Here is a 23,059-nt window from a genome sequence, read left to right on the forward strand (position 1 = left end):
AGGAATCGGATAAAGCGGCCCATATCGCAACCCGCCAAGTCCCAACCAGGCTTAGCCGCCTGCATGCAGTGTATGTGTGTATTTCAAAGGGATCAAGTGTGTGTGTCCAGACTTACCCAAGTGTGTGAGCCTCCCTCCTTCTGACTCTGTTTCAAAGACAGTAAGCTGAGAGGTGTCACATTATGAGAAAAGAGCTGGAATAAAAAAGCGAACCTGATCACTGGAACACAGTTCAGCAGGCTTAAGACTGTGTGTTGGATAACACTTTCTTTGACAAGCATATCTCTGCTGCATTACAAGGGCATTATTTGTGAATATATTTAATCTTTATAAATCCCATTATAACACTACCTGGCCTTTTTTCGTAGAATGTGTTCCAGCACTGAGATCATGTTTGTCCCCCCCTGGTGTGGGAAGTGAATAGATTAGACCTACGGTGTTTTTTGGGGGGCCCTGCCTACGCGCAAGGCCTGTTGTGGAGGCTTGACAGTATTGAAGCACATCAAGAAAGAGGTGATGACTACAGAATGTGTGGTTTGTGTGGGAGCCAGTAAAGAGTTCAGACACACATTAGATGATAGACAGCCTTCATTTAAAACATGCAACCATCTCTATTTCTGAACTCCACACTCGTATTCATAGATGTAATGCAGTCAATAAGGAACACATTGCATAATCCCCCTGATAGGAACAAAAACAGGATTAATATTGGTATACTCCAAATGTGAAGCAACATTTGGTATTTGTATACTCATAATTATCACCATTAAAATATATTCTTAATCTGTGGTAGTACAAATGTATTCTGTTCAGACATTTTTCACTCCCTCAAATAAATTACACACTTCCTTGTGAGTGCAATTAACACATGTACGAGTTCCTAAAGTTGATGAGATCTATTCTCAATTAATTAAACATGGTGTTTATTGCACCTGAAGAACATTCAAAGTTTCAGTGATGTTTTTTTTTTCCAAGTGTTACAGTGCCATAAAACTTACATTCCACTAATTAAAAACAAACCCCAGCAACAACAAATCACCCCCCCCCCCCTCCCCGCCACCACCACCACGCTTCCTATATGCTATAAGAGACTAGTGCAGTCAAATAACAACATTATTACATACATTTATCTGCATTACGTGCGTAAAAAAAGCAAATAGATTTTCCATTTATTGTCAGTGGAGGACATTAATCAGTTCACTCAGACTGAACAGCCACCTCCCAATCAGAAGAGAAAAAAGCTTTGTGCTATAACATTTGTTTATATAGGACTTTGTAATTATATTTTCAATGCTATCTTGTTTTATTTTCTGTTTTGGGTCACTAATTTCTCCTCTCGTTTCAGATCCGTCACTTCCCGCCCTCATGTGTTTCCCACCTGTGTGATTGTCTGCCCCGCCCTGATTGTTCCCAGCTGCATCTCGTTGTCTTCCCCCTCACCCTACTATTTAGTCTGTAGCTTCCCTTCCTTCTGTGCCAGTTCGTCTTCGACCCCTGTGAGAAGCGTTCAAGCCTTTTGTTTCCCCTTTGATCACTTTTTTGGATTGTATCTACTTCAAGAGTAAAGACTGTTTTTTTTCCCCCATCAAAGACTGCGTCGTGAGTCGTGCTTTTGGGTTCACTTACCTGTGGTGTTGTTACAAAATTCTTAAATATATGGACGTCACCTTCAGTAGTTCCTTCTCTTAAAGAAAAATCCAACTTGCATTTTGATCAGCCTTTAAGATTGATTTATATGATAGGCGTTGAACTTCAAATCAATTTCCCTACAAGTTCTACTTCATGTCCTGTGACCTCAATAATGGAACTTATAGGATAAATAATTTCTTAGTGTGGTAGTTCTTTTTTAATGAAACTGCCTGATATTTCAGAACCCAAACTAAACCAGAATTAAGATACAAGTCTGCTCTACTTTATGCAGCTCAGTGTCACCATCAGTGCATGGGTCTGTCAAGCACGTGATTGAAGGGCAAGAGTGTCACAGGATAGTTATTTGGCTCTACTTTATGGACTGTGTCTAATGGCAGAAATATGACCTCCTCTGATGTGAAAATGATGTGGACATAAAATGTGCACATGTGCAGCTGCAGACAAACCAACACAGCGCTAAGGCCCAACCATAAGTCAGTTGTGTTTTTATGGTGCTTATGGGTGCTGTGTTTGGAGAGCTCATCTTCTACACTGCAGTTTATACGTTTACATAGAATCAGGGTTTTAATGTGCAAAAAAACTTTCACTGCATTAAACATTGATGGAAAATGTGTCTCATATACTTTCTGTATATTTTTTAATTCACTGCAAAGAGAGCACAGTTCACCGAAGTTATATTCCTTGTGTGTGTAAGCTGGCCAATAAAGCTGATTCTGATTCCGATTTCTTAGATATATGTTTAATCAGAGTGTAAAGACCAGATAATATGAGGAGACAGATTCAGCTCATACGTTACTATAAATTGACAGGAGAACCCATTGGAAGTATTCTTAATCCAGGCCTTGGTTTCTGACTGATTTTGAAGGTGTGACCACTCTCCATTGGTAGAAAATTTAACTGAAATTGTCATGCACTTGTGCCCATGAGGACAAGCAGAACAGGCAACATCCTGCATCAATGGTCTGTGGAAGTCCAGTATTACAGGGTCAGACCAGGACAGGTAACCTAGCAGCTGCTTACAACGACCATTGGAGTGTCATGAGTGTCTGCAGAGAAAGTAACGTCAGGGTTCTATCTACTTTCTCAGGTTAGTTAATTAGTGCATTAGTCAACAAGCAACATTTTTCTAAAGGTATTCTATGGGCCTTTTTGCCCTTTTTATAGAGGACAGCCACAGGGAGGCAGGAATTATTGGGAGGAGTTGGGGATTTCATTTATTCTTTATTAATCCTGCAAGGGGGTGTGTTCATGATTATGAACATGAACACACACATAGACTGAAATACACACACATGTACAAACAGGATCCTAAGGACATACATTAATGGGGAGGTCTCACAGTGAGGGGTCTGCGGGGTCTCAAGAGCAGTTTTTAAGGTTCTGTGCCTTGCTCAGTGCTCAGGAAGTGGACTGGCACCTCTCCAGCTACCAGACCATTCTCTCTTAGAATGTGGCCTTCATATACTATTATAGGGGCAGTTAAGAAACAATAAACCAATGAATGTTTAAATCCAACCCATAGTGTGGACACGTTATTTTTGCCTTTATCCAGTAGACCATTGGCAAAGACGTATTTAACATCTGCTGTTGTGAGAAGATTCAGAGCCTTGCAGTCTGAGCAGTTCAGGAGTTCCTTGAGGACATTGGCAGAATGCTCAGGCAGCAGTGGAGGTGAAATTCCATCTAATCCACCAAGCACTCATTTATCAAAACATTCAAGAAAAGAAAAGCTTTTACTTTAGCTCTATTTTATCCATCCTTGATATACATTAACCCTACTTGTTGCTTTTGGTCCACAATGTTGTAGGCTTTATGAGACATGACCTCCTAAATGAAGGTCAATTTTTACCTTGATTTCGAAAATTAGGTTAGTGCTGCATCTGCAATATGAATTTTGTACTGAACATATATTTACAAATTGTCACAAGCATTTGGGTTCTGACAGATAAAGAAATGAGTTTGCAGATAGGGGTGGCAGGAATAATTATTCCTTCACAGAATATCTGGGAGGGCCCTTGGGGACCAGTTGAGAAGACTGGGTTTACAGTGGGAGATACATGTACAACAATTGGCAGTTAGTTGGAAAAAGCTAGTTAAAGTTGTCCGGGGGCATCTGATTAGGAAATCTCTAGCATGCCCCCACTTGAAGGAATTACAAGCTCACCTGACTGGCCAGAGACATCAAGGCAGAGCCACAATTTGCTGGAGGGATTATCTATCCCCTCTGGCTGACGAACATTCATGGAATCCTCATGGAGCAGGATATCTGTACCAACTTGCTTGGTTACCAATAAAATCATAAAAAGCACTGCAGAATGAATGGATAGATTACTTTTGGTCCACATCACATATTAGACTCCCTCAGAGGTTAACTACGACCTTGTGTTCTGGGGACAAAGAGGAGATGGGTTGTGATTAAGATCTGTTCATCATAACCTCCATGTCTTCAGCAGATCCAACAAAGAAAATGACCAAACCTTATTTTAGCATTATTCCATCTCTACTTGACATACAGAAAGGAGTTAACTATGCAAGATGAAAAAGACACAGATGCAGTTGTTCAAATAATGCTGCAGTTCTTTGTCAAAATAGAACCAGTTCAAGGATATTTTTGAGGAAGGGACATTCACTGAGACACGGAGTAGATTAGGACTTCTTTGTTAAGGAACTGCTTGATGTTCACTTAACAGCTTGTTTATATCACTTCCAGTCAAGAATAGGTGTAAGGGTTGAGGTTCATCATTTTGAAGTAGACCAATCAAATACACAACTTTTTGAAATATTGCATACTTACTCTTTGATTGTCAATACATTGTATTTAACCATGGGTAATTTAACTGTATGATACAATGTATGTGTTTTTGTATGTATGTATGAGTGGCTATGTGTTTCGTGTAATACACAATTTTGCATTGTTTCAGGCAGCTACAATAGATGTCATTGTATAAGTAGAACTAATAACGTGCTGTCCAGTGACAAACTGAATCTGCGTTTTCAGTTTTAAATGTAACTCTTAAACCGATTTAAATTGCGTAATCTATCCTGATGTTCATGTAAACAGACATAATTCTGTCAGTGTTTGGCCTCAGTGGGAGAACAGATTCCTCAAGTTAATAACGTGTAAGAATCCCCATCGTACATGCGGAGATAATCATCTTATCTAACCGACTGATTCCCTGTCACTGAGATGAGAGCGTACACGTGAGAAGCGCTTAGTGACCTCATCACAAACAAAGTGTTGAAGCATGAAAAACAACCAGACACTTACTCCCAGCGCCTTCTGTACAAATCACACCCATTCATATCCCAGCATGCACCAGCCCACTCTCAGTCACAGACAGTCATATCCCAAATGCACAAAACAACCATCATTTTATGGGCTTCAGAAATGGCCTGTAGGGAAATATGTAGTTTAGTATAAAAAAAAAAAGAAAAATGCAATAATCAAGTTGGGAAATTATTTAGGCCACACAGGCGCAAGCACATAAAAGCTGCAACACACACAATGGATTTATACACAAATACGCATGTACCCTCGATACACATTCTTTTACACAAGCACACACATTGTTTTTATTGCTCTGTCACACACAAGAAAAGTTGCACACTTCCACAGTCACACACACACACACACACACACATTATGAGATGAAAAAACTTATTTATTCATTACCCAACTCCACCAAGATATTATTCTTTCATGTGAGCTGATTAAAAATTACTCTGCACCAGGAAAATATAACAGGGCATTTGTTTTTCTTTCATAATAATTAGTTCAACTCTGCAATTAATGGGAACACAATTGCTGCTGCCCAGGAATACAAATGTTTAATTGATGAAGAGGATGAAGAGATTGTGCTCAGCGTTCCGAGTCCAGCTGAGAAGAAATATCCAAGGGGGGAAAAGATCAGGGAAAGGGGAGTTGTTAGCTTAAGGCTCTGACTGTTGTTGCAAAACTTTGTGCTCAGAGTTTAAACAGACTGCTTTCTGCCTATTTGGGAGAGTCACCTGAAGGTCTTTATTATTAGTGTGTCTAATAACATTTGACTAATAATGACATTGAGGCAACATTTGTTGATTGAACACTGTGCTCTCAAACTTACTGATTTTGATGGTTTGCAGAATAGGTATGGAAACTGGAAATAATTATATCAATTCAGAAATCAATTTAAAATGTTTGGTAGGCAGGATTTATGATATAATTTCACCATCTTTGTGAGCTCTGCCAACCCCTGACAACGTATTCTCTCCACCCTATTCTTCAAGTTGGGCACCTTTGTTATAAAACTGTGATAGAATCACAAAATGAATCATGTGTTCCAGTGTTTGTCCAGGTCAAACATGTTCCTATCAGGAAATGCATTTGTGTTACAAAGGGGAAACTGTTATTTAGTCTGTGCTTGAGAGTAGGAACCAATTACGTTTGTTATATTTCACATTTTTATTGATAAAGTACGAGTTTTGCATTGGTGCAGTTGATGTGTTCCATAATTTTAGAAAAAGGACCTTAATGAATACATCATATTACAGTTTCAAGTGACTAGCTCCATCCAGCCATCCATCCATCCATCCATCCAGCCAGCCATCCATCCATCCATCCATCCAGCCATCCATCCATCCATCCACAGCTACAACAAATAGTTCTGAAGTGTCTGATATGCAGATGCTGTGGACTCAAAGAACACCTAAACTGCCTGCAGGAGAAATGTAAGTAGACCAATATAAAAAGCATGAAATTGATGTGATGAGTTATCAGCAAGCCAATTTACAGCAAAACTTGTTTTCTCCGACTACAATTCAGGTATTTGACATGCTTCAGAAACACTTACAGATACCGTAACACTTAATTTCTAGACTGCTTGGAAACCTTCCCATTGTTAATCAGCCACATCAGAGCATTTACTGAGGCTATAAATTAGTTTGATTTGAAAGCCCTAGCTGTAATAAAGCTGTCTGACCCCTCCTCCATCACTTTGGCTGGCACATCACCACAGACAGCCTGCCTGTGCATTCTTCTTGTATGGCACTGAACCAACGGAATCCAGGCCAACATTCTTGTCCTTTCACTTTTTTTGAACACAAACTCAAAGCGTTAAGACAAAATAGCCAAGGGCACATGACAGGAGGTAAATAAAGACAAAAATGGGAGAGAGAGAAAAAATATACAACAAAATGAGATGGGGGGGGGGGGGGGGGGTAAATCAAATGTGTTAAAAGAGCCATGGGGAGGAAAAGAGATGGGTGAAAGAACCTCTGTGAGAAAAAAAAAAAACAATTCTAAAAGACTCTTAAGGACAAATGGCCTGGCCAAAATGGTTGGCTCATTCCGGCTAATTATTTCACATTAAGGTCAACATCTGAAGTGTGTCTCCTTATAAATGTCAAGTGCCAAAAAATGAAGACTTTACCGCCCCCTGAAAACACAAGACAGTAGTGATGAGGTCATTTTAAACAAAAAAACTTACAACAGCAGTTTTCCAAAACTATGAACTATGATGACTTATGGGAGGATCTTCAGTTCCTCAACTACTAAAATTTCCTTTAACAGACCTAAAATGTAGCAAGAGATGTTTGATGTGTTTGGTGTTTGGTGGAAAAAGCAGAAAGTTGCTGTTTGATAGCACATCTATTAAGAATTGAACAGGGGCTAGCCATGTCTTGATATTGATCAGCACTGTCACTCCTGTTAATGAGACCTGAGCATCAGCTATCCCTGATTGCATCATAAAATTTACAAACCAATTACCCATAAACCCCGGGCAGCAAGTGGAAAATGAAAGGTTGAAATTACAGATCAAATCTATTGTTGACGAATCTTGTCCTGAGAACAAACCTACAGAAGAATAAACCTGTGGAATAAAATATCTCAAATGCTGTTTACCACTCAGTGTAACTCCCAGTATGAAACACCAATATGCTATCAATAAATAAGTTTGCGTACTGAAAAAAGCTCTAGGCTGTACATTTGTCTTAATATTACTATCTTTTTCTGCCTGGATTTTCCCTGAGAGTTGCTGATAAAAATTCTCAATTTGATTTTCAAAGTTCCGAAACTTGTTTTTTCTACAGGCCAAAAGTTTCACTCACTGGTATTACCACCTTTCTAACAATTACTCTGTGAGTCAAATGGGAGAGCTTGATGCGCAGAGTAAATGTTCAACCTGCCTCCTCATACCCTGAAGCACAGAAATTGAAATACTGTGGGTAGTATAATAGAATCTCACCTCTCACAAAGACAGATGCAGACTACATGTCAAATTTGCATTTTTTTTTTTTTTTGTTATTCAGTAATGGTGGAGAACTCAGAGACACGAAACTTCAGATGTGTGTTTTGGCTTGAAAAATCAACCTTGAGCCTTAATTATATACTTATACTTATATATTATATCCGTGCAGACGCTCTGCAATACACAGTAGTCAATGCTGTCATCAGCATCAGTACAGGTTTACCTGTTTGTCTGCATTGCTCTTCTAATTCAAAGCTAAAATACTAATTGGTGGTTGGGTATCCATGTCCCTGTCTTGAGCTCTTTTCCCCTACTTCAAATAATGGCTGCTGAAACAAACCATATAATTGTAGATTTGGACCCAATCAATGTTTAACTGACTTCAACTGACATTAAAGCAATACCAAAAATCTGGGACTAAAGATATCACATTAAGGAATGAGCTCGAAGTCAAAGCCATAACAATGCCCCAACAATGTTTTTCAATACTTTCAGCTTTTGCTCTTGTGACATTAAGTTCATTTGCATTTTATGAAGCCTACAAAAGTTTTCCCACGTGTCTCTATAATGACCAATAGATGGATATTTTTTATCCAAGAAGGGTCCGATTTTATTCTTCAGTTTAATTACAATGTAGTCTATTTGGTCTGTAAGTGCAGATGCTTCTTGTTAACAATGGAGCTCATGGAACATGGCGGACAGTTTGTGTCATTGTGTGTCTGTGACTAAGACACACTGTGTGGGTCTGCATGACAAAGAGTTTGACGGCTGTCAAGCCTACATGTGAGTGTGTGTTTATGTGTCTGAAGGGGAGGGAGACAGGACATTTGACAGATCTGTTTGTGTGAGTGTGTGATACAGAGGGATGAGGCATTCACCGAGGTTTGACAGAGTGCTGTCATGGCACGGAAAGTCTGAGGACTGTTTCTGTCTGAAAACTGTGCAGGCACTGAAAACTATTTGCCAATGTCATGTTACTTGGATATATTGATAGTTTCTATTTTCTTCGCTGACATTTTTTTACTTGGCATAGTTATTTAGAAAAAAGCTGTTCAGTGTTACTTTTGACTTAACTATAAAATAAGCTTGTTAGTTTTTGTCCCCGCACCCTTAGGGTATGCCAAAGGGCAGAAAACAAAGTTCCTGACATGGAAATATAGCATTTCCCTTGGCTGTAAAATCCTCCATTTTACTTCCAACGTGTCAAATACAGCAGCTTTACCAGCGACCCAACACCTAAAAACATAATGACTTAGGCATCCCTCTAGGGTCCCGCTGCAATTTTTTTCAGTTTCAATGTACCATTGAAGTCAGGTTATATAGAATGAGGATGCACTAATGGCCACTTGGGTTGGCAGCAGGGTTGATGGATTATCTGTGAAAACCAAGGTTGGATACCGTTTCTTATTTGAAGCACACCGCTCTTTTAAGAGGTATGTAACGTACATAAATGAAGGAATGTGAACACACTCTGTTTTGGCAAAAGATGAAGCTGCCGCAGGCACAGGGCTTTCTCCAGACACTCTCGCTAGAGCCAAGGATTTAGTGCCCTTGTTTAATTAAGGTAAAAAAAAAAAAGAAATTAGGAAAAAGACTGACCAGTTTCCACCACAGGGTCTTCTTCTCAAAGGCGTGGCAGTGTCAAGAAGTGTAAGTCTGATCCACATCATCAAGTGGCCTGGGGAATGAACTACACCAGCACAGATTGCAGGCAGTTAAAGGTCCCCACAAGTATTTTGAGTAAATTTACTTTATTCCTTGCTGGCTGGTGACTATGAGTAAGTGTATCATTAATGGGTGGGGCTTGATTGTAATATAAAACTAGGTGGGAGCTGAAATGTTTCCTTTAGAGAGGGGTCACCCAGTTGGATAGAATAATATGTCCAATCTTCTGTGCCTGTATATTGTAACATGTCACCACATGTATGCCTGAAGTATTTTTTGTTTGTTTATTAGACTGCTGAAGAACATGATGACGTCTGAACGAGGCTGCTCTATCTGAGCTGTGGAGATATTGGTCTTTTTACATGATCTGTCCAACAATCTTTTAGTCATGTGTTGTGACTGAATATGGAATTCTGAATCCAGGTCAAATATCCATCTTGACCTTTGAAAGTATCCATGTGAAATATTATCTTTGACTCGTTAAGGGTGAAACTGAAAGGAATCATAAAGCAGCAATGAATCTCAATCTTTGGATTTTTTCTTTAAAGTGTAACGTGTAATTAATGGTCTTCACCTTTATAAATAGTTATGGTCTCAGAAATGGATACTCTCTTCAGGGTATGTATACCTCAGAGAATATTTTATATATTCAAGAACACCTGGCATTATCCAGAGTTTACCACCGGTTGAGCAACCGGTTTATTAATATATAATAATATTTTGACTGCAATTAGTCATAGCATTTAATAACTAAAATACTTAATTCAACCTTAACCACAAACTTTTTCTATTTTTAACCAAGTATTTATGTTGCCTCAACCTAACCAAACTGCAACCACTGATAAAAAAAACAAAAAAAAAAAACAACTTGTTTGTCATTGTTATATGATATGCAAGATTTCTCAGCAAGATTTATTTAGAAAGTCAAAAAAAACGAAGCTGCTCATATTTTGAAAGTCTATTGGGCAAGGGTTAGTGTGAGGGTTCCTTTTTTTGTTCATATATTTACCGCAGAGCCCTGCATAACTGGTAACCCTGTTGCATCCCTTTTCCAATGTCATATTTTGCAGCTCAGGGCCATCGACACAGCTAATCTGAATTTCTTAATTCCTGCAACTGTAACATTCACTCACACCTGTTGTTTCTCATTTCTTGGTTTTGTAACACCCCAGTTGCAATCAGGACAGCCAAACTTCAACTTTTTTTTTATACTTTAATGTTTTTTTTCTTCTCCGTATCTCTCTAAGCACAGAGACCACACAAACAGGACTTGTTAACAAGCAGAAAGTCCCAGATTGATTGACTCAGTAGGCGAGGAGACAAGCTGCCAATAGGACTAACTCAACACAGAGCCCCAATTCAACACCTTAAAACAAAACCCACATATGTTACCGTGATTACCTTGGACAGTTTGTGTTGCTCTGTGTGTGAAATGAATGAGCTGGACACAAAAGGGCTGGGACCAATCTTTGACAGCTCAATGATGCTTGACTAAAGACAAGAATTCTACTTTAAAGGGAAACTAAAAAAAGGAAAAATGCAAACAAACATGCAGAAGGGTTTCTCAGTTGAAAAAACTGTCATGGTAACCTCTGTCTAAAGAATGCTGGTTTGACTTTCTGATCCAGAAGTCCCGACCAACGAATAACTTGATCTTTTTATGTTTCAAGCCTCTCAACCAACTGCTAAAAACGCAGACTCAGTTATTATAGCCAATTCATACATCTTATTTTTGTTCCCATTGGTGTCACCTTTGGGGAAAAACCAAAATTCCATGAGTTTTGTTGGTCTTTACTGGAGCAGAGATCTTAACATCATCTTTGCTGATGATAGATGTTTGTCTTCATCTGATCATCAATGCTGTTTCTTTTTTTGTCCTGCTTTCTGTAGTTTCATCATCTTTGGTGATTGATCATATCTTCTTTGGTACAGCCATCATCTGTAGTCACTGAGCTTTTCTTTGTTAACTCGAAACCTAGCAGAGACTTAGGGTGCACTGCTTCTGCCTGGGGGATAACCCACTGCCCCCACCCTTAAGATTCTCCCTTTGAAATATTCCTTGACATATAGGTCATAATGACAAAATATACTGCAAATGCAATTGGTTTCATAGGTGGGCCAAAAGCTTAATTGCATTGTTTTTAACATATTCTGCAAACGATGGCAACTTAATGAACCTTTATCAAACTGGATATTTGAGTTTACAACTTTAAGATCTTTTTTGCTAAACATAAACAACTATGAGTAATGCAGCAAAGCTGAGATTGTCATAGGGTAAAGATCATAGCTAATAAAACTGTAGCTTGACACAAATCTCTGTGGTAACAGTTCAATATCAATTTTCTGTTAAAAGTGCACCTGTTTATCCCCAAATGTTTAGTTCTAGGAACATGGAAGTTTCAATAGCCCATAAACATACCACAGCACAACATCAAGAGTCAATATACTGAGAAACTTACTGGATGTTTTATACCAAGTGAGATAAAGTGGGGTAAGGTTTGTTGCTTTTTGGAGTGTTGTAAAAGATGTAAGAGAGAAAAACAGGATGAAGTGGAGTCACTGTTCTGTAGCAAGGAGATTAGAAGCACCAACAGGAGGGTGTTAATGTACTCATATGGTAGTGAACAATGCAATGTTTTTTTCTCCAAGTACAGATATTAGTCTGCAACATCTGCGCAATGGTTATATCTGTATACAAAAAAATCACTACTGTTACCGGATAGATGCATTTTAAAACAACATGACTTATAGATACATATAACATAAGGGAACAAAAGACCTAAATTATTTTTTCCAATGATTCCATATTTGCTGCCCTGCTGTCCACCTTAAAACACCAAAGATTCCCCTAAAATAGTTTGATGACCCAAACTTTGTAAACCTGTTAAAATTCTGCAGCAGTTTTCAGCCAAGAAGCCTCCAAGATCAAAGAAGAACTTCAACCTTGCAGCCATGTCTTTTTGGTAACTTGGGAGCTAGTTAACAATCCCTCTTTTTTATCCTGTTTTTATTCCCATGTGTTTCTTTGAAGAGACCATTTCAGACAGTGCACACATACTGGTAAGTAATGTGTTACAATGATAATACCCTTGAGGGCCTTTTTTCACTGATAATGGGTTGCTCAGTAATCGTATCATGTACTTACTTTGCCGTTTTGCCCATGATCACAGTAAACAATGATCTCTGAGGTAATAAATGTTATATTACCTCAATGCTGGTGTGTTTCTCTCTAAAAATCTTTGACAGCCCGACACAGAAAAGAGTGTTGTTTCAGTTTGGGATATCCACAACATAAAAAATGTATGACTCTAACGCTGGTGAAATTTAAATATTGATCAAAATGTTAATTAAAAGGTTTGAGGTCTGTTGAAATTTAAATATACAATGGTACTTATCTAAAGAAAAAAAAAACATTTTTTTCCATAAAATTTAACTAGTTTATTTAGGTACTTTAACGTAAGCAACTGCAATAGTTTCACTATGTTGAGCACATTTTAATAAATGTTATCCTCCAATGCCCATACAATGTGGACTAAATGGGATTTATATTGAGAGTCTTACTGGATGCTGCTAACTCGTCCACAAGCAAATAAATACAACATAGATTGACATATTTAAGACATATAGAGCAACTGACCAAGCAAACATTTTTTATGCTTTGCTTTGCTTTTTTTTTTTATGGAAGGTTAGATGTTTGAACTGATGACTGTTCAAAATGAACAACCACATTTCCATCTAGTGATGCATTACCTTAATTGTGTCATTAAAAATCCAAATACTTAAATCTCATGTAATACTTTAGTTGGGTATTTCAGTAGCCTTGGACAAATCAAATAAATGTATCTTCCAAATCTAGAAATAGGCACATGTAAGACTCTGATCTATGACACATCCACATACATTTAAATGCTAATGCTTGTACTATTCGAGTTAGAGCACTAAAATCTGTACTGCCAGGGCTCATTAACTGCTGAATGATATATTCAGTTTAACTTGTAGAGCAGCAGTAGAAATGCACATAATATATACTTATATTGAAGTTTTAGAGTGCAGTTTTTCTCTCAGTTTTGCAGGCAGCGACGTCCAATGACTTTGGTTAGCTGGTTAGCAGAGAATCGGCTGAGTATTAGGATCAGATGAGAAATGCAGAGCAGACTAAGTGAACAAGACAAACTGTCACTCTGAAATTGCCAGCAAGGCACTCTTGAGCAAGGCATGTCTTTAGCTGAGCTAGGCAATGTGCCAGAGCTAAGATGTGGACTGGCCAAAGAGGAAATGACAGGAAACCTGCAGGCCTGACACCAAGTACAAATACGCATCACTCTCAATATCTAGCAAGAAAGTGCTTGATTTCCTCAGTCGACCTGTTTGGAAAAATAGTATCACAGTGGAATAGTACTCGCATGGCTAATCTTAAAGTTGCACCATAGCCATTTAGTAAGTTTTGGGAGACTTCCTTTGCACAAAATTGTATTTCTTAAGGTGTATTTGATTATTCAAAAATGAATTGCATTACTTTCTGTTGCTCAGTCTAGTTCTGTCAAAGATGCATTCAAAGCTCTTGCCCGGATATTAATTTAAAAAGAGCGTTAGACATATAGCAAGCCTACATACTGAACTTATTTAATGAAAATGTACAACAAACAAAGCGTGAGTGACAGCATTCAGCACCTAGAGGTCCATGGTCCAGTGTTCCACAACAGACTGTTAATAACACCTTGCTAGTTTCCTATTGTACAGGTGGCTAGCATGTTGGCTAAGAATAAGCTTTAATTGAACACTGTTAGGTATTCTAAATGGATATCATTCCACTCTTCCCTGATCTCCTGCACAGAAGACTTTTCAAATAATTTTCTGCGGATTTAGCCATGGTTATAACATGGCTTGGTAAAGTTTTCTACTCAATACCGGCCACACAAATTCATCTTTGAACAATCCTATGAAACAGTGCTCATTTTAAGATTTAGGATAGGGTATGAGATCAACAGCCTTCTTTGCTAATCCTTGGAGAAGTCATCTGTGTGGATTTTGTGGGAGACCTTGACAGAATTTGCTGTATTCTGAATTCCTTGATGTGCCACCTGCATTAATGTCCACTGGATTTGAGGGAAAGTTGTGAGACAGGACAGTGACTAACCTTTAAAGGATGCTATGCAGTCTGGACTGGCACAAGTGACACATGGAACAAATACAAAAAGACAGTCAGTCCGGAGTTGTGGACTTTTCTGACTGCCTTAGTCATTATAGGCTTATCACTGCCTCTCCCTGACTTACTCTTTCTGTCTCTGTTTTTCACATTTTCAAACAAAATCCTGTGAAACCAGACTGCTGAGGGCATAGACACTGTCTTTTAAGATTTGTCCCTCTGCCAATTCTTTCTCTTCCCCTGCCTGTAGAAGATATTTTGTGTCTTTCCTTGTCCTCATTGGACTTGTCAGACACTTCCACACTCCACCTCTTGCAGTGTCAGGTAATGTGAGAGCACTAGCATATAGAAACTGCTCTTAAACACACAGTACGTTACACCAGTTCATTTGTTTTCCATGCAACATTACACCGCCGGTCCTTTATGTAAATTGTCACATTAAAGCCTTCGCTGTGACATTTCAAGGGAGAACACACAATCACACGTACATTCACACACTCCGCTAACATGTTCAGTCTGTTGCAGTTGCAAAGTAAAGGGCCATTAGACTGTTTTCAAATGCAACAAACTGCTATTTATTCATCGCAAGATGTAAATCCAAAAACTGGACAGGGTACAAATTAATCGAAAACCACTTCTTGATGGTTTTGTACGAGTTAGTTCCTTTGAAACAGAAATATACACAAAATGGGTTGGGCTGATTTGAATATGGTTTCATAAGAGTATTTTACATTTAACTGAAAATCACAAGCTCATTGTAATCTGTCCTGGGCTTCTTGACACTCTCGGTTGGTTTCCTCTTTTTTTCTTTTCTTTTCTTTTCTTTTTTTTGGGGGGGTGGGGGGGCTTTTATGCCTTTATTTGAGAGAAAGGAAAATCAATAGAGTCAGAAATCAGGGAGAGAGACTGGGGAATGACATGGGGGGGAAATAGGCCACTGGCTGGATTTGAACCTGGGCCGTCCGCTTTGATGACAACAGCCGCTGTACATGCGTGCAAACTAACCACAAGGACACCTTCTGCCCAGTCGGATTCCTCTCTTAAGACAAAACGATAGGGTGGGGAGGAACTTAATAAAATGGGGGGGGAAACAAGGTAAGATGAAATGGAGAAGAGCAGAGAGGAAGTTGGAAAAAAGAAAAGGAAACTGAGAAAGGAAGATCAGAGGAGAGGAAAGGGAGATGGATTACAGGCGAGAAGCAGAGGGAAGAAGAAGAGAATTCTCTGCCGGTGTGAAGTAGGTGGTTCCTGTTAAAAATGTGGTTTGCCTACTAATGAGCGTATGGGCGTATGTGTGTTTGATGTGCACCTGAGGCAATGCTAAGTAAGTTGGGGGAGTAACTGCTGTGGCTGCTTCACATCATTTACAGTACTGGGAGCTCAAAGACACACAAACATACATGTTGGTAATCCTGACCTGCGGTAAATCGTTTTGCTTCATTACGTCTGTATAAATATTTCTGCATTAAGCTGTTGACTGAGCACCACCTTTTCATGTCGGTTTGCCTCTAGTACTGTTTTTTTTTTCTTTGAAAACCTGCCTGTAGAGCTCAGATATATAGAACCCTGTGTGATGTGTGTGTACGCATGTTTGTAACACAAGGTATGTCATTGACTGAGACAAATTAGGTTTTCACCGTACAATTAATTGGCAGTGTTACCTCTGCCAAGGAGGTTATGTTGAGGGTAATATATATATTTGTTTGTTTGTCTGTAGGATTATAGCTACAATAGGCTACATCCTGAATTTTCATGAAACTTGGTTAATGGTGAATCATGAGCCAAGGAAGATCACATTAAATATTGACCCGGATCCAATTTGATTCAAACAGAAACACAAATTGAAAGGAAATGAAGTGAGATATTTCCTGTCTTTTTGTTGGACTGATTCAAATATGAGGATGTTGCCTTAAAGGGACAGTGTGCCTTTAAATGCTTACAAGTTAGCCAAACAAACAGACCAACTCACTTCAGGGGCTTTCCCCGGATTTCACAAACTGCTGAGCATAAAGACTTTGACAACTAACTAAAAACATTGGATACATCTGCCTGAGAGTAAGTAAGTCTAAATAATGGATTTTTTTTTATATCAGTGTGTTTTTTTTTTCTCTGTGACACTTGTTTTTGCTCTCTGTGACACTTGTTTCCCATTTAAGCTCCTGTGAGAAACTCTCTGATCGTTTCGATTTGTGCGAACCCTGTGGTCAAAGCATTACCTTTTGTCTTGCTGGTGATTGTTCTCAATCTGTGTAGGTTTTTTTTTTTTTTTTTTTTCAAACAGACGAAACATCCTGCTTTCTTTTGAAATGTCAAAGATGTCAATCAACAATCTTTGCTGTGAAAAAACATTTAAAAAAAAAAGGCTCTTATGGTTGGGTACAATATGTCTGACACCTACCCAGCGGCAGTGGTTTCAGACAGTAATAATAACTAAATATAATTAATTAGTCTTGTGTGGATGGTCTTGTTTAATTATGCAAGTCATAACGAGGCATCAGTGTTAATATCAGTCTGTTTCATGAGTAGCTAAAAAGCCCAGCTGTGCTTAGCAAACACAGACCTAACAGACTAAATGCACTAAATTTGAGAATGAATGCATTAACTTAAAATAATGCACTCTAGTAACAGGCCAGTGAGTAATAAAGAGATGGAGTTAACTTTTAGAAATCAATACTGCACAGAAAGGAAACATCGTTATTTGGGGATACCTACAGGGGCCTATAACTGAAGTGAGGACGCATATCTTAAACTTTCCAAAACTTCTCAATGTATTGCTTTTCATGACTCTCAAAGTTTAACTGTTGAGCCCAATCTTGAGTTATCTCAGCCCACAGCTAATTTATGCAGAAATATAGGAGGGAAAATGATCTCAAATTATATTCTGTCTATGGTCGAAGCTCACCTTTAAGCAGGGATGTACAGCCAGCAACACTTCCAGAAGATACCCGAGGCAACCCATCACTCTCCATACATTCCAGAGATAAGACTACATCCATCCATAAAGGTCCCACATGAGTGTTAACATGTATGAAAACAGCGCTCTTATCTAGCTCCCAGTCCTGCAGCACCACTAATGCATGGATGAAGGTCACTGCTGCTATTAGGGGGTTGCAGTCATACTGAGCTGGCTTTTATCTTACTTGATAAGGATGAGAGTGTGCACTTGACCACATGCTTGCCTGTGAACCTTAGACAACACACACCCACACACACAAAGCTGAAAATACAGATGCCTGCACCAATAATGGCATGCTTTATTCATGTGCTTTTTAACATGTATGAAGGAAAGTATGTTGGAGAAAAGAGGGGAGAGAAACGGGAGAATGGCTGAAGCTGCCGCAGTAATGGCATTGCATACCTATTGCTGTGTGTGTGCGTGTGCGTGTGTGTGTGTGTGTGTGTGTGTGTGTGTGTTGAAACCACTTGTGAAGGTGTGACTCAGGCTCTTAAGGTTTTTTTTTACTCATTTATATCTGTTTGTACAAATAGCAGCTTTAGAGTTCAAGATCTCTTACAAATTACACCCTCACAATTTAACAAGGTGAGAAGTATAGCCAAACCAAATGCTTATTCACATTATATTTAAAGATGATGTTCTGTAAGAGGGGACAAAAATGTGAGCAGGAGAAAAATTCTCCCCAAAAAGGTATTGTGTGAAAAGCCATCTGCTTCTAATACGGAGAAAGTAGGCAAATATAACCAATGAATGCAAAGAGGCCCCTTGAATAATGTATGTGTGTTGGGATTCTGTAATTGTGCGCTACCAGAGAAAATTCATTGCAAGTTAAAATTGAATGTCACAAGTGGTGAATTCTCTGGTGATCTTCTGTTGAATTTCTGGTTTTAAAAATTAAAATTCTCCCTTTTCCATTCACTGGTTTGCTTCTGTCTGACATTTGACAATGTCTGCTGGAGACGTGAGAAATATTTTATGATTTCACCTTTTGTTCTACCCATCTCTGTCAGATTATTTTACTAAGTCTGGTATCTCCTTTTTATGTTCCCCCATTCTTTCCACACACATATTATTCCACCACTCTTACTTCTATTCCTCAATGTTTTCCATCATCGTCTGCTACATATTCAATATTTGGACTATTCAAAACACATTTCTTCTTCCAGGAAAGTGAGATCCTTATCTCAATATGACTAGTGAGAATATTTGCTTATTTTTAACCAGAGATGTAATGTGAATATTCTTAAAAGAAGCATTTATTGTCAAATTAAATTATGACAACTGTAGAAAAGTAGTCATAACAAACTAACTGATGAATATCTTAAAGATATTGATAAAACATTTACAGTTGTATATTTGAAGTTTAGTTTCTGTAGCAGAAGAAATCAAAGCCACAATAGGAGTGAGAAAAGATGATACGATTTTAATATTATTTTATTTAGATCTGATTCAGGGCAGATTCACTAGAATGATGAAATAGGGTGTGGATTAAATATAGTTCGATACAATTGAGCCCCACATTCACTGTGATTGTTGCATATGAAATGCACATGACGTTCAGGCATTGGTTGCCATTTGCTCTGTGATAGCTCTTGTTTAAGTTCTTAAATGTATATAAGCAGTCAGGGAACAATCTCATGAAACCTTGACATCCAAACTACAGGATAAGGTTATAAACGTAATAAATACAACAGGCTTGCCTTATTTTAAAAGCTAGTGGAGTGTAATAATATCAGACAGTTAATATGACAAGTTTACTTGGAAGATGAAAGGTGTTTGAAATTGTTTGGTACTATAAAATATGCACGACACCCAAGGAATGTTTCACAGGGAAAACGCAGAATCATTTCCTCTATGATGAGTGTAATGTAAAGTTTCTCAGATTAAGGGGGATTTATTAAACTAAGGTTATCCAAGGTCAGATTATGTAACTGTCTGATAACGGTTTAATAGCTTGTGCAGTTTTTGTTTGTGGAACTGTCAAAACAGATTTATCCCAGATTTCGCCGAACACAAATAAACTACAACTGAAAAAAGATGTCTGCTGTAGCAATAACTTAAACTGAATCCACTTTTAGTGCGTCTAAAAATAAATGAGACAGTATGTCCATAACGTGCATGTTTAAGTTTGAGCTTGATTTAATTTATTTTGATCAGCATTTACAATTTCCCTCCACCAAAAATACACTGAAGTTATAACTTAATTACAAATAAAATCAGCTGACACGATACAGCCTCAGCCAAAAGGTCTTTTAATTAAACTCATAGAAACACACGTACACACACATAAAGAACAAAAACAAAAAACACCACTATACTGGACCTATAGGCACATCAGACTGCAGTCAGTGTTTACATCAGGGACATACATTTAACTACATTTTTTTCACCATCTTGCTGGCAGGCTTATGTTCAACCACATTACGTATTTCTTAGTGCTTCCTGTGTTTTCATTACAGTTCTACTAAAAAATGAAAAGAAAGAAAAAAGATTTTTAAGTATTACAATGAAACTATTTTTTTCAATCTTTCTTTGTCTTTGCTTGTCTACTGTGATTGTATCCGTGTTGATACACCCCCCCCCCCACCTTTGTGTGTGCACATACGAAAAGATCACAATTTACATTATTTTTAGGTAGTTTATTGCTTCACCCCAACCAAGTTTTCTTTCAAAGTGTTTCACTAACACAGGCCTGTCCACGTCATTATATACAACAATTCACTCACTCACATGGACTGCTCTCGTATACCACATTGCTTTAATCAAAACCCATACATACTTACAACCCAACCCAGCACTCAAGGACTATAGAAAGCTAATTATGTAGCCTTCCGCTGAATAGCTCTGCATGGAACACTTACACTACGTAGCAACACTAAAGCTAAATTAAAACATCTAGCTAATTGACCAAAGAGGCTTACAATATAAACAGGACACCGAACAACTAATGTACTGGAGGTGGTTTCATCTGAGTCATGATTCATGTTGCTTTTCAGAAAAAGACCGAGCAAAGTGTTGTAATTTTTGTCTTTTAATTGCGAGTAAATGACAGCTCACACACAAAAATGACTGAGCAGCAGACACCACAAACAGTAATCATCTAGCTACGCTGTTATTGCATTTTCTTCAGCAGCACAACTAATATCGAAGAGGAAATTGCAAATTGTTGTTGTCCAGTGAAAAAGCATGGATTTTCAAAATGTCAGCAGCCCTCTCAGCTTTAAAAGCATGAAATGGCCCGAGATTATCCTCAACACACATTTAACTAATCTGAAACAGTAACTGACTTCGACTTCAGTGAAATAGGTTTTCTTAAATGAAAGTGGGATAATAAGCAAGTGAGAAATATCAATACGCACTGCTTCTCTTGAGGTTTACAGCACTACACTCAATAATTTGAACCTTCAGTAATACTTACAACTGGAGTTTGTTTTTCTGTTATAAAAAGAGATTTTTCAGCCCAAAAGAATCACACGATAAATTGTCCCAACCGCAACATTTTGGAGACTCAAAAACATTGACTTTTCATTAAATAAACTGCTCAATGCAAAACGTGCTCAATTTCTCTATATATGTCCAAAACATGCTGCCCAAAAATCCAACCGGTTCATGTCATCAGGATACGCTGTCGAGGAAAAATTAAGTTATTTTGAACATTTATTTGAGCCTCCCATTGTGTCTGTGATTCCCTCCCACACACTCAGACACACATACATCCATGTTGTAAAATAAAAAAGTATGCAAGCAGGCTAAATTACTCCAGAGGTACAAGAGCTCTCACACACACTATGCCCTCCCCTCAATGAGTGTGTGGGAGGAAAAGCCTTTTACCAATACAACTCCCGGTCAAGAGGCAGCACTCTGATAATAGCATGTATGTGTGAATGTGTGTGTGTGTGTCAATATCAATGACACACACATGTGTGTATGTGTATCTTTATGCAATTGGATGCAAAACTTGGTAGTATCTCCATGTTAAAATAAAAGTATTGAGTCTTTTCTGTTGTGTTCGAGATGTATCTCCGTCGATCTGTTTAGATGAGTACGAGTTTGTGTGTTTGTGAGTGTGTGTATGTGTGTGTGTGTGTGTGTGTGTGTGTGTGTGTGTGTGTGTGTGTGTGTGTGTGTGTGTGTGTGTGTGTGTGTGTGTGTGTGTGTGTGTGTGTGTGTGTGTGTGTGTGTGTGTGTGTGAGAGAGAGAGTGGGGGGCTGGGCATCTGCCCTTGCTTTATTTGAAGCCTGTGCACTGTCAGCATTGGTCAAGTGGTCCTCTCAGCTAAATGGCTTACTGTTACTGGCTCGAGCAGTAACAACAGCGGCAACAGTAGAGGCGTAACATGCATAACTATCACTCTATTAGCCCCATATAAACACATTGATTACTATAATAGAGACAGAGTGAGGAGGAGGAGGAAGGCAGGAAGATGGTCAAGATTTAAAGAAGAAAATGAAGGAGATGCAGGAAGAAAGTGAGCGGCATAAAACAGGATGATTATGCGCTGTGTTTCACCTCCACCTCATCCATTATTCTCAAGTCAAGAAAAAACATCAGTTGTGACTCAAATCTTTCTATTGACTTTGTTTGTTAGCAATTTTGCCTTTCTATGTCGTGCATCAATTGATGTACTTTAATTGTGTTTGTGAATTACAATTTGGAAAAGACAGTATCATTGTTTTCACAAGTTGAATTCAAAGCTAAAGAAACACTTTTCTATATTCCTTTTTCATATAATCCCAGTAAGATTTCAGCAGATACCCTTTAAACTGGCTAATATAACCAGAGGTTTGATGGATGTCTGTTTAATACCAGATGAAATGTTATATTAAGGTAGGTTTGCATCTGAGACATTCATTCATACTGGACTTGCAGTCAAGCAAAAATTAGGTAAACTCTACACTTGGCATACATAACAATTTAAAGGTGTGCATTTTGACAGGAGTGTTGTGCTTGAGCAAGCTGAAAACTCCAGGGACAGAAAATATAGACAACCTGTTTGTTCTGAAAACTACAGTTCCTTTAATGGCCACTTGAGGCTGGCTTCAAAAGTGAGTCAATCTCCAATTAGATCCCAAAAATGAAATGCCCCATTTTACATCAGAATGAAACATGTTTTGCTAAGTACTAAAATGATTTGATGTTTATTTCTCTATTCATGATAACTTTAGGGGATGTAATTGTTTTGACAACTCATCCATTTACTTTACATTTGTATTTCAGAATGGTTGGGCATTTAGTTATGTTATTATGAGCATGGATGTAGCTAGCTATAGCTGTAACATTTCTGCTGTTTTTTATTTTTTATTACATTAAATTACATTATACGTATTTTTGTAACATTAATTGTACTAACATATCTTCCAAGAAGTCTGTGTTCTGCTATGTTATAGTGAAAGACATTATTGCCTCTAAAGTATA

The sequence above is a fragment of the Labrus bergylta genome, chromosome 10, assembly GCF_963930695.1.
Source record: "Labrus bergylta chromosome 10, fLabBer1.1, whole genome shotgun sequence".
Lineage (NCBI taxonomy): Eukaryota > Metazoa > Chordata > Actinopteri > Labriformes > Labridae > Labrus > Labrus bergylta.